Source organism: Macrobrachium nipponense, chromosome 2 (assembly GCF_015104395.2).
Source record: "Macrobrachium nipponense isolate FS-2020 chromosome 2, ASM1510439v2, whole genome shotgun sequence".
Taxonomy (NCBI): domain Eukaryota; kingdom Metazoa; phylum Arthropoda; class Malacostraca; order Decapoda; family Palaemonidae; genus Macrobrachium; species Macrobrachium nipponense.
The window spans coordinates 120908036-120920535 of NC_087201.1; the positions used below are offsets into that span (position 1 = coordinate 120908036).

At 35.4% G+C, this 12500-nt stretch overlaps 1 protein-coding gene across 1 annotated transcript in view; it reads right to left on the minus strand.

Annotated features, from left to right (window-relative positions):
- LOC135220952 (cGMP-dependent protein kinase, isozyme 1-like) overlaps positions 1-12500 on the minus strand; it is a 490937-nt gene that overhangs the window by 67093 nt on the left and 411344 nt on the right. The gene's annotated exons all lie outside the window — the stretch shown is intronic.

The window sequence follows — 12500 nt, forward strand, 5'->3', positions numbered from 1 at the left end:
ATATAATAAGTATAAGTGAAACCTGGTATTCCCAAGAGACTGGGAATGATGATCAAATAAAAGGGTTCCAAACTTATAGATCAGATAGAAAAAATAGGAATCAAGGGGGAACCGCAATATATGGGAAAGACAAAAAACAAGGAAAAATATATGAGAAATATAGTAACTCAGAATGTGAACTAATAGCGGTAGAATTTGAATCTGAAAAATTGATGAACATAGTAATATATAGACCTCCTAATACTAAAGAGTTTGACTTAATAATTGAAAAATTGGATGATATATGTAGAAACCACAAGGACTGGACTATTCTCCTATCTGGTGACTTCAACTTTCCTTTCGTAGAATGGAAAGAACGAATAGGAGATTGTGGTTGTACTTATACATATAAAAAGAGAGTAATAGTAGTGCAGAAGATAAGAGGCAATTTGAAAAGCTATTAGATATGCTACTAGAATACAACATTCAACAAATAAATCACCTGCCAACAAGAAAGGAAAATACTTTAGACCTAGTATTTGTGAACGAGATGAATTATGTTAAAGAAATAATAGTTTATAATGCGAATATTTCAGACCATAATGTCATAGAATTAACAGTTCATTCCAAAGCAAGTGAAAATAGAGATAAGCAAGAAATGAAAAAGTGGGAAGGATATGGAAAAATACAACTTCTACAGTAAAAAAATATAAAATGGTCAGAATTAATGAAGAATTAAACAAAGATTGGGATAACATTTTCGTAAGTGATGACATAAGGGTAAATACGGAGATATTATATAAAATATTGGAGAAAAATAGTGGAAAAATATATACCGAAGAAGAAAAGTAAACATCATTCATGCATACCAAGAGACAGAAGGATCTTGTTCCAGAAAATCAGAAAGTGGAAAAAAGGTCTTGCAAAAGAAAAAAATGCATGGAAAGTTATAGAACTAAAAAGTAAGATAGAAAATGCAGAACAAAAGATTATACAATCAAAAGAAAATGAAAAACGGGACTTGGAAGAAAAAACCCTATTAAATATCAAGCAAAACCCCAAGCTATTATACTCATATGCGAAGAAGATGAATAAAAGAAGAATAGAAATAGGCCCTCTGAGAATTGAAGGGAGATTAACGAATGAAAAAAAGGAAATTTGCAACATACTGGCAGAACGATATAAGAGAGAATTCACCCCTAGAATAGATAATGAAGATAATGATATAGAAGTAAGGGATGAAAATAGTGAATATTTAGCTGACATAGATATTAATGAAGCTGATATTGTGCAGGCTATTAATGAAATTAAAAATGGAGCTGCTGCAGGGCCTGATGGAATTCCTGCTATTTTGTTAAAGAAAGTAGTTCATTCTATCGCAAAGCCACTTGCAATATTATTAAGACAAAGTGTAGATACAGGCAAGATTTATGATGAGCACAAATTAGCATATATCACCCCTACTTTCAAAAGTGGATCAAGACTAGAGGCAAGTAATTATAGGCCTGTGAGTCTAACATCACATATTATGAAGTGTATGAAAGGATAATGAAGAAAAATATTATGAAACATTTTAATAAAAAATAATTTGTTTTAATAAAGGACAACATGGTTTCGTACCCGGAAAAAGTACACAAACCCAACTGTTAGTCCACCGTGAGAACATATTCAAAAATATGAAAAGCGGAAATGAAACAGATGTGGTTTATTTAGACTTTGCAAAATCTTTTGATAAAGTAGACCATAATATATTAGCGAAGAAAATTAGAAAACACAATATCGTGGATAAAGTAGGAAGATGGTTAAAAGAATTTTTACACAACAGAAAACAGATAGTTATTGCAAACGACACGAGAAATCGGATTGAAGTCAAGGTAATATCCGGTGTGCCGCAAGGTACGGTGTTAGCTGCAATACTGTTTGTTATTATGATTGAAGACATAGACAATAATGTGAAGGATTCGGTAGTGAGTAGTTTGCGCAGATGACACAAGAATAAGGTAGAGAAATTACTTGTGATGAAGATAGGAACGCTCTACAAAGAGACCTTAACAAAGTATATGATTGGGCAGAGGTAAATAGGATGGTATTTAACTCTGATAAATTTGAATCAATAAATTATGGAGACAGAGAAAGAAAGCTATATGCATATAAGGGACCTAATAATGAGACCATCACAAATAAGGAAGCAGTTAAAGACCTTGGTGTGATGATGAATAGGAACATGTTATGCAATGATCAAATAGCAACTCTGTTGGCAAAATGTAAAGCAAAAATGGGAATGTTGTTACGGCACTTCAAAACAAGAAAAGCTGAACACATGATTATGCTTTATAAAACATATGTTCGTAGTCCACTTGAATATTGCAATATGATATGGTACCCACACTATCAAAAGGATATTGCACAAATAGAGAGTGTACAAAGGTCCTTTACAGCTAGAATAGAAGAAGTTAAGGACCTAGACTACTGGGAAAGACTACAATTCTTAAAATTATATAGTCTAGAAAGGAGAAGAGAACGCTACATGATAATTCAGGCATGGAAACAGATAGAAGGAATAGCAGAAAATATCATGGAACTAAAAATATCAGAAAGAGCAAGCAGAGGTAGATTAATAGTGCCCAAAACTATACCAGGAAAAATAAGGAAAGCACACAGGACATTAATCCACTACGCACCAGCATCGATAATGCAGCGTCTATTCAATGCGTTGCCAGCTCATCTGAGGAATATATCAGGAGTGAGCGTAGATGTGTTTAAGAATAAGCTCGACAAATATCTAAACTGCATCCCAGACCATCCAAGATTGGAAGATGCAAAATATACCGGAAGATGTACTAGCAACTCTCTGGTAGACATTAGAGGTGCCTCACACTGAGGGACCTGGGGCAACCCGAACAAGATGTAAGGTCTGTAAGGTCTGTAAGGTCTCTCTCTCGTTACTGAAATCTTAATCACAATGTTTTCTTTCCATTTCCCGTTAGGTTGGTAAGCTGATGTAAGAATACTATATTCATTACGGTTCACAAAATTTAAAATAAAGACCTCTGTAAAAGTTTCGCGTTAATATCCCACGGATAATTGTTAAATTTTCAAAACAGGGACTACTGTCAAATAATAACAAAGCACTGGTTATGTCATTCCTTTTTTCCTGTTGAATGACATTTTGATAGAACAGCACTGAAAAAGCTTAAATAGGATTACGTTTTTTAATCTTCGTGGGACCTAAACCTTTACTTAATTTATGAATGACATAACGAATATACAAATAACCAATATAGACATAACCCATCACGTAACCAATGCTTCGCTATTATAGGACTGTAATCACATTTTCTTAAAAATCCACACAACAAACAAGAAATCAAATAAATAAACAAAATGGACCAAAAGTATTATCCAGTTGTCGAATTCCAAAAGGAGGAAATGAAGCACTAGGGAAGAGAAACATTCATACAAAACTGTAACAAACAAGAGGGGTGTTATTAACTTTTTTTTTTGTAATTCAGAACAACATCTTGTATTGTATATTGTCTAGAAACTACCCAGGAAAACACGAGCAATGTTATTATTTGTTCACCTTGACACAAGATATTCCTGACAGTTAATGGAATTCTTTAGGGAAGAGAAGCTTAAAAATGCGAAAACCTTTCAATCTAATTTTGACAGACTTCCAATAACAACATTCATGATAAATACATTCTATATAAGTAAGCAAACAGGCATTGCTAGCTAAATAATGCAAAAATTCTAGTTCAGAACAAACATACATAAACGCATATACAAAGACTTTCATATTTATATCCTTAACACAACTCAAGGGTAAAATAGAGTTGAACGTCCAAACGTTTCAAAATCAAAGTAGATTCAGAACTCAGTGTACCATACAAAATCAAGAAACGACAGACGAGCAGCAACATGAAGTATAACGAATACCTTACGCATAATTAGTTAGGTTCGGATTGAAAGTGAATACCTAATTAGTCCCAAGAGCTCTGTTGCAGTGCGCCTGCTATTCAGTTACGGTCATGATGATGAGGAGGAGATAGTAGGAATAAACAAAATTAATAACAATTACTACCATTATAATATTTAGAGCTGTTATTATTTATAATGTCAATGAGTCTTTCAGACAGTTACTGTCTCCACGATGGATCAACCAATCATACATCACAATAATGCAATTCGTGTTAAGAACGAAAACAAGGGTCGAAAAGTGTGGCTACAAATGCGAATAAGTTTCTCTGAAATATCCAAAAGCACCCATTCTTTTCTAAAATGCCATAAACGTCGCAAAAAAGCTATGTAGTACACTTCACTCATTCAGGACTATGGGAAATCTTTCATTTTCCAGATTACAGAAGAACTTTTATTTTGTAATACTATATGCATATCAGCCTTCCTGATTCATTCATTCAAATCTTAAAACTGTTGACTTCGAAAAAGCATTCGTGAGTGTTCGCTGAATATCTTCGGAAAGTGCTGTCTACCAAAGAGAGGATATGGTTATGTGATGGACTGATCAGCACCAGCGTTTGCTGGTCATGTTAGTTTCAACGTTGTATTAAACATCAATGCTTATGTTGACGTACAAAGATACCATTTGAATGATTGACATTATGATTTTTATTATGAAGACTTGAACTTTTATTCTTTTACTACTACTTCTACTTATAATAATAATAATAATAATAATAATAATAATAATAATAATAATAATATAATAATAATAATAATAATAAAAATGGATAGATTAAAAGAAAGCCTTCGACATGATACCACACACATGGCTAATAGAATGCCTGAAAATATATAGTAGCCATGATTCCCATGACAAAAGTACTACAGAAGATGGATGCCGGGTACCAACTCAAGAAAAGAGGCAACAGAATTAACCATCTGATGTTCATGGACGACATCAAGCTGTATGGTAAGAGCATCAAGGCAATAATTGTATCTGGGGACATCAGGATGGAGTTTGGAATAGAAAAATGCGCCTTAGTCAACATACAAAAGGGCAAAGTAACAAGAACTGAAGGGATAAAGCTACCAGATGGGAGCAACATCAAACACATAGATGAGACTGGATACAAATACCTGGGAATAATGGAAGGAGGAGATATAAAACACCAAGAGATGAAGGACACGATCAGGAAAGAATATATGCAGAGACTGAAGGCGATACTCAAGTCAAATCTCAACGCCGGAAATATGATAAAAGCCATAAACACATGGGCAGTGCCAGTAATCAGATACAGCGCCGGAATAGTGGAATGGACGAAGGCAGAACTCCGCAGCATAGATCAGAAAACCAGGAAACATATGACAAAACACAAAGCACTACACCCAAGAGCAAATACGGACAGACTATACATAACACGAAAGGAAGGAGGGAGAGGACTACTAAGTATAGAGGACTGCGTCAACATCGAGAACAGAGCGCTGGGGCAATATCTGAAAACCAGTGAAGACGAGTGGCTAAAGAGTGCATGGGAAGAAGGACTAATAAAAGTAGACGAAGACCCAGAAATATACAGACAGGAGAATGACAAACAGAACAAAGGACTGGCACAACAAACCAATGCACGGACAATACATGAGACAGATTAAAGAACTAGCCAGCGATGACACATGGCAATGGCTACAGAGGGGAGACCTAAAGAAGGAAACTGAAGGAATGATAACAGCGGCACAAGATCAGGCCCTAAGAACCAGATATGTTCAAAGAACGATAGACGGAAATAACATCTCTCCCATATGTAGGAAGTGCAATACGAAAAATGAAACCATACACCACATAGCCAGCGAATGTCCGGCACTTGCACAGAACCAGTACAAAAAGAGGCATGATTCAGTGGCAAAAGCCCTCCACTGGAGCCTGTGCAAGAAACATCAGCTACCTTGCAGTAATAAGTGGTACGAGCACCAACCTGAAGGAGTGATAGAAAACGATCAGGCAAAGATCCTCTGGGACTATGGTATCAGAAAAGATAGGGTGATACGTGCAAATAGACCAGACGTGACGTTGATTGACAAAATCAAGAAGAAAGTATCACTCATTGATGTTGCAATACCATGGGACACCAGAGTTGAAGAGAAAGAGAGGGAAAAAATGGATAAGTATCAAGATCTGAAAATAGAAATAAGAAGGATATGGGATATGCCAGTGGAAATCGTACCCATAATCATAGGAGCACTAGGCACGATCCCAAGATCCCTGAAAAGGAATCTATAAAAACTAGACGCTGAAGTAGCTTCAGGACTCATGCAGAAGTGTGTGATCCTAGAAACGGCGCACATAGTAAGAATAGTGATGGACTCCTAAGGAGGCAGGATGCAACCCGGAACCCCACGCTATAAATACCACCCAGTCGATTGGAGGACTGTGATAGAGCAAAAAAAAAAAAAATAAATAAAAAATAATAATAATGAGTAAACAAACAACTGTAAGACCTAATCTTCGCAAAACGTAACGATATCTTTTATAATAGTAGTTTATCCATGCGCAAACGTTGTACGATATTATTTCAATAATTAATAATCTATGCTTACAAGAAGGCAGAGAGAGAGAGAGAGAGAGAGAGAGAGAGAGAGAGAGAGAGAGAGAGAGAGAGAGAGAGAGAGAATTTCAACATAACCATTGCTATGTTTACACGGTAATATGCCAATGGTTTTTGTGCTTGTGACAAAAGAATTTGATCGATTTCCTACTGCAGCGAAGCTTCCTCCCATAGAATGTTTATTTACAATTACATCGAGATACGGATTGTTGCAGTTGGGAATCAGATACATAAATTGTTCATGCGCAATACAGCATGTTCTAAAAGTATTGGTGTTGAAAATAAACCAAAAATTTTTATTCGTGAAAATCTATGTCATGACGGTATTATTTTCAGAGTTTGAACAATGGGTTCCTGCAGTGATTGACAGAGAATATATCTAGTTTCATTGTACCTATTTGCTGAAATGCTTTTACAGTTATTGTTTTAAAAAGGTGAGGATGGGAGTTTATACACCCATATATACTATATGCTTATATATGTGTATGTATATATCTTCAGTTGCGAGTCATTACAACTAAAAAAAATCATGCAACTGTTATTGAACTTGAAGCAAGATGTTTGAAAAAGATTGTTAATGCTGAATAAAGCTGAAGAAACCATTAATTACTATTTTCAAAACATACCACACCGCAACTGTATTATACAAAAATTTTTGTACTATATTTGAATAAATTTCGTTTTCAAGCTATGACAGTATAGTGCTATTTTAAAAATTCTTCAATACTAATAATAACAATAAAAGAAGAAGAAGAAGAAGAAGAAGAAGAAGAAGAAGAAAATTTGAAAATTATAGCAACTTTGTCCTTGAATATCAAACTAGATGCAAAAATATTTTTATCAATTCTCCTTAATAACGGCACCATATTGCTAAATACTGCCTGTAGTGCTTTGGTCTCAAAAATTATTATTCCTAATAGAAAGCCATTCATGAATATTCACATTTCTTCCATATGTTTACAAGGACTAGTAAACATAATGTATACAGAAATTATGTATGAAAATTCGTAAGGTGACTCAAGTCTATGGGCCTGACCAGCCTCGTTTCAAGGGCAGAACCAGCTCCGTTTCAGGGAATCCCATCTCACCCCCACCCCCTTCTGAGGGGTGGGGAAGGTAGGATGAAACCCCATTATAAACCATCTTAGGGGCCCCCACTGTAACCCTGCCAAGTTTCATGCCCATCGGACCAGCTGTTTGGCAGTGGTTGAATGACAGACGGACGAACAGACATTACGCCCATTATAGTAAGATATGTCCATTTACATCACCAGTAAAAATAACTAAATAAATAAATAAATACAAAATCGACATAAAAGTGACAGAAGTGGCTGCAAGAAAAGAAGTGTCATTTCGAAACTGACGTCAGAGCTCAGGGAGTGACGTCACTAAGAAATTGACTGATTAAGCGAAGGTCATTCACTGCCGAAGCATCAAAAGCTGAATTAAATGAAAGGACGCTTCCCCCTTTCCTCCCATCCAGCCAAACTCTATCACTGCCGTCTGTGAAGTAAAAAGAATTATTTCGAAACACCGGTCTCGATAAGGCAAGCATGCACCATACATACACACACACACATACATACTACATACATACACATACATACACATCATATATATACATACTATACACATATATAATATCAATAATACACAAAAACACACACACACATATATATATATATATATGTATATATATAATATACATCTTGTATAATTTTGTTGGGGTTGGTGTTGTGTTGTACGTATTTCTATGAAAGAAAATGTTAATGAGACGTTAATATATTTCTACAAATATCATTTCATCTTCTTGAATATTTTCTGGATCTTTACAAGGTTTCATGGCCACTTCCCACATAGTTACCATAATCATTCATAAATCTTTACAGCTGGCCTCGAGTGGGTTGCTAATCGTTACCTACGTAATTTGAGATATTTCCAGAACTCCGACGTGGTAAAATCTAGATAAGCAGAAAATCCTTAACCCTACATATCGTGTGAGTTGACCTTATAGCCCCAGTGGAATGTTATAGACGATGATGCATTCCTGTCCGCTAATAAATACCGTCTATTTAGAACTCAGATTATATATGTAGTTGTGTATATATAAAAAACGTATGTAATATGTATGTATGCAGAATCTAATAATACCTTTTACCCGATACCTATGTAACTGGTTGTCATACGTATATGCCTTCTTAATTTCTCGAATTCTACACACTTTTTGGATAAACTTGTCACTATAAAGCTTTAGGTCCAGATGCAAGAATAAGAAGAAATTCTGACGTCCATAGCAGGATTCGAACACGCACCCGCAGTGACAGAGCGGCGTCACGTTTCCGACCTGACTAGGAGTTCTTCATTTTTTCTTGCATGAGGATCTCAGGCTTTGTACTGACAAGCATAACCCCCACCCCCACCACCAAAAAAAGTGTGAAGAAATCGAAGAGGTATGAGGGCAATGTGGTCATGTCTGTATGGAATTCTTTCCTTTCGTTTTCCTAAATTACCTTTATCTGAGCACCGAACAACCTCAGAGAAATGAAGCGAAACTTGCTTTTGGAGTGCTTGGTCCAAATCCCACATCCAAGATAATCAGCTTCCTATTCCCTGCCAATCTACAACCATCTTTACTGGCTTAAGTCAGAATTAAGGTCATTAGAATGTGTTTCGCAACCACATACTCAAAAAGAAAGTTTTCAACCACATACGTAATTCTCAAGTAACTAACACAATAAAAAGATGAGGAAAGCAGCAGAAACGCATTCAAAAATAAATATACTACATACATACACACACAATATATATATATATATATTAAATATATTATATAATAATATAATATAATATTATATTTATATTTAAATCGTTTATTATATAAACATATTATTATTGTATGTAATATATAATAGATATATATATATATATATCTAATAAAAATATATATTATCTAATATATATATAATATATACATATATATTTGTATATAGTTACTGGCAGCCCTCGTTCTTGACGTAATTATAGCCAACCAACCCCATTGTATTTAGCCAAAGAACTGTATCCAGGGCCCCGGCTTTTAAGCCTTAGGAGATTTAATTAGTCCCTAAGAAAACGGAGAGGTTGGGGAGATAAAAGCGAGAGTAGCTGACGAGAGAGAGAGAGAGAGAGAGAGAGAGAGAGAGAAGAGACTTTCTTCAAAGGCCTTTCCATTCCTTTGATTACTAGTAAGAGAGCATGAGCCGATGGAGATTCCTGCTTAAAGGATCTCAGGGACGCCCGAGACACTGAATCCCATTAAAGTGTACAGAAAACAAAATTCATAAACATGTTTTGACTGGAATAGACAAAAGACAGAAATCTTTTTAAGGAAAATAAATATTTATATATTTTCACATCTTATCATGTCAAAATTGAAAAAAAATGGCGCGTGAGGGACATATAGAAGATGCATTATGAAAAACATCTAGAAACAGACTAGTGAAAGGGAACTTCAATATAATAACTTCTTTGTTTATGTGTTGCTAAAATTGCCATATCCTTGCTCTGCTAACTGATATTCATCAAAAGTAAACCATTCACAGATAACTCGATTTGCCTCTCACTCTTGCAATTAAATAACAAATAATTTCTAATGGAGAGCCAGAATGGAGGGGACCATATGGAATTTCGTGTTTTTGTAAGATAGATTAAATACCTCTGTTGGAATTGACAGATTTCATTATGGTGTTCACCACTTTTGTCCTACTAAACGATGACCTTACTATGATACGAACACTTTGTGTGTGTGTGTGTTCTGGACCTTTTCATCCTTCTCTCTTAAAGATGACTGTTTGTCCACTGTTAGCATTATCTGCATTTGATCATCTCACTCATCCTTTTCATGTTTTGTTCCTTATCTTTTTTTTTTTTTTTTTTTTCTCATGCACTGCAGTAAAAAGAAACCTATTTGCTCGTTCCTAATTACGTGAACGAAGAATAGCAATTAGCTGTTAAAAATCAGTAGTGCTCTCTCGCACTCAATGCAATTGCTGTTACCGCATCACATTCTTATGAGGAAAATCTTGGTTAGTTTAGTATAGATAATTCCTCCTTCGAGTATCACGGCTATTATTGTCTATTGTCTGTGCGCAAAATGTTAGTAACATTTTATTGACATCTCCGTTATTTCAAATGGATCTAACTTAGCATTTAACTTGGCTCGCCATTAATTTACTCCTTAAGGAATAATCTAAGTGCATGACACGTCAAATAATTTCCAGATATATTTTCATTCTAAGTTTCTTCGAGAAAATTTGTTCACATGCAACTGGAAGGCAAGCTTACCAAGCCATTTGTCTATCATTCTACACATCGAATTTCTAAATTAAAACATATCAAGTACCTACTTAATCAGGTATAATTATAACTCAAAATCGAAAAAATGTGATCAGACCACAAATACTCCGAGCAACCCACAGAACGTGTATGCCTCAGTATTTCGCAAAATTCATCAGAATTAGTGTCATAGAGCAAAATCCTTACAGAAAGAATGTCTACAGCCATACTGTTCCTTGTCCCGAAGCGGTATTATCAAAACGAAAGCTTTGCTTCGGATGATGACAGAACTAATTTTTAGGAACTCGTCTCCTTTCTCCAAAGACTTACAGTTACAAAACTTCGGCTCTGTTTTAAGTCTATATCAAATTTCTATCAGCTTGGTTGTGACAAGGAATGAAGGAAAGCGCAGATTTAAGTGAACAGTTTGGGGAATGACCAGAGGTGAAATATTAATAAAAAAAAATGCATATAGACGCGTTTAAAAAATGTTCATAGATACGTAATAAAAAATTTTGTATCAAGGTAGAACAAAAATTCAATGACTGGGAGGTGGAACGGCTGATACTTCTTATGCTCCATGTTGCAGTGATGTTTTGGAAACCTGCAAGTGTGTGTAAGTGTAGGTTTGAGAGAAAATGGGAGAATTTTGCAAGAGGTCGATCGTGGAAGACAAGACCCAGAGAAAATGAAGGAAGAGATAGAATCACAGAGCGCGTGAGGCAGAAAAGGCATAATACGGTGCTGGAAGTCCTCTTCAAGAAGTAAGTTGTTATCGTTCATTTTAGCAAAAATATAAAAGTAGAAGCTGATAATTCTCAAATGTTTGTGATTTATATCCGAAGTAAGATTTAAAATTTTTAAAAAGGAACAATAACGGAGAGAGAACACAAAAACAAACAAAGACTATCTGTTTTGGATGCAAGGGGCCGACGACCAAGGGTAGCAGCAGTGTTAGAGGGAAAGACTTCGTACCTAAGAAAAGTAGGTACAGCAAAATCTAAGTGAACGCGGTAGTAGACATGATAAATGCTTCCCAACAAGCCTATAGCGCAGTTGGCAAACGGAGGATGGGAATTCTGTAAAAAAAATTTCAGCATTGTTCCGACAGTTACGGGATGGATGCGGTAAAGGATAGTATGTTTTCTTCTAGAGGAAGCTTTCCACCAGCACTGGTACCTTTTGCTACCTTTCCCAAAAATATGAAATCTACACATTTGCAAACTCTTCATTAATATTGCGGTGTCTTTATTCCTCTTTTTGATCAGCATGCCAACCGTCTGATTTATTTAAATGGGCAGTTTTAGATATATCCATAATAATAAGGAAAACAGAAAGCCTCCAAACATTATAGTCACGCTGTCGTTAGGCAGCCCGAAAGACAGTAAGATATTATGGACTTTACCTTTTATAGGTAGCTCAATAGATCGTATAACGCGAAAGACAGTCAACGGGCTTTACCTCGTATATAGCAGGTAGCCCGAAAGACAGTCAATGGGCTTCGTAAAAGCAGTCGGAAAGACAACCAAAATTATAGTAGTTTCCTTAATCGAATTATACCTCCAGGTACAAAAATATGCTATATTAGTTAAAAAAATAATATTGAGAATAGTTTACATCTATATGAGAGTGAGACAGACACTT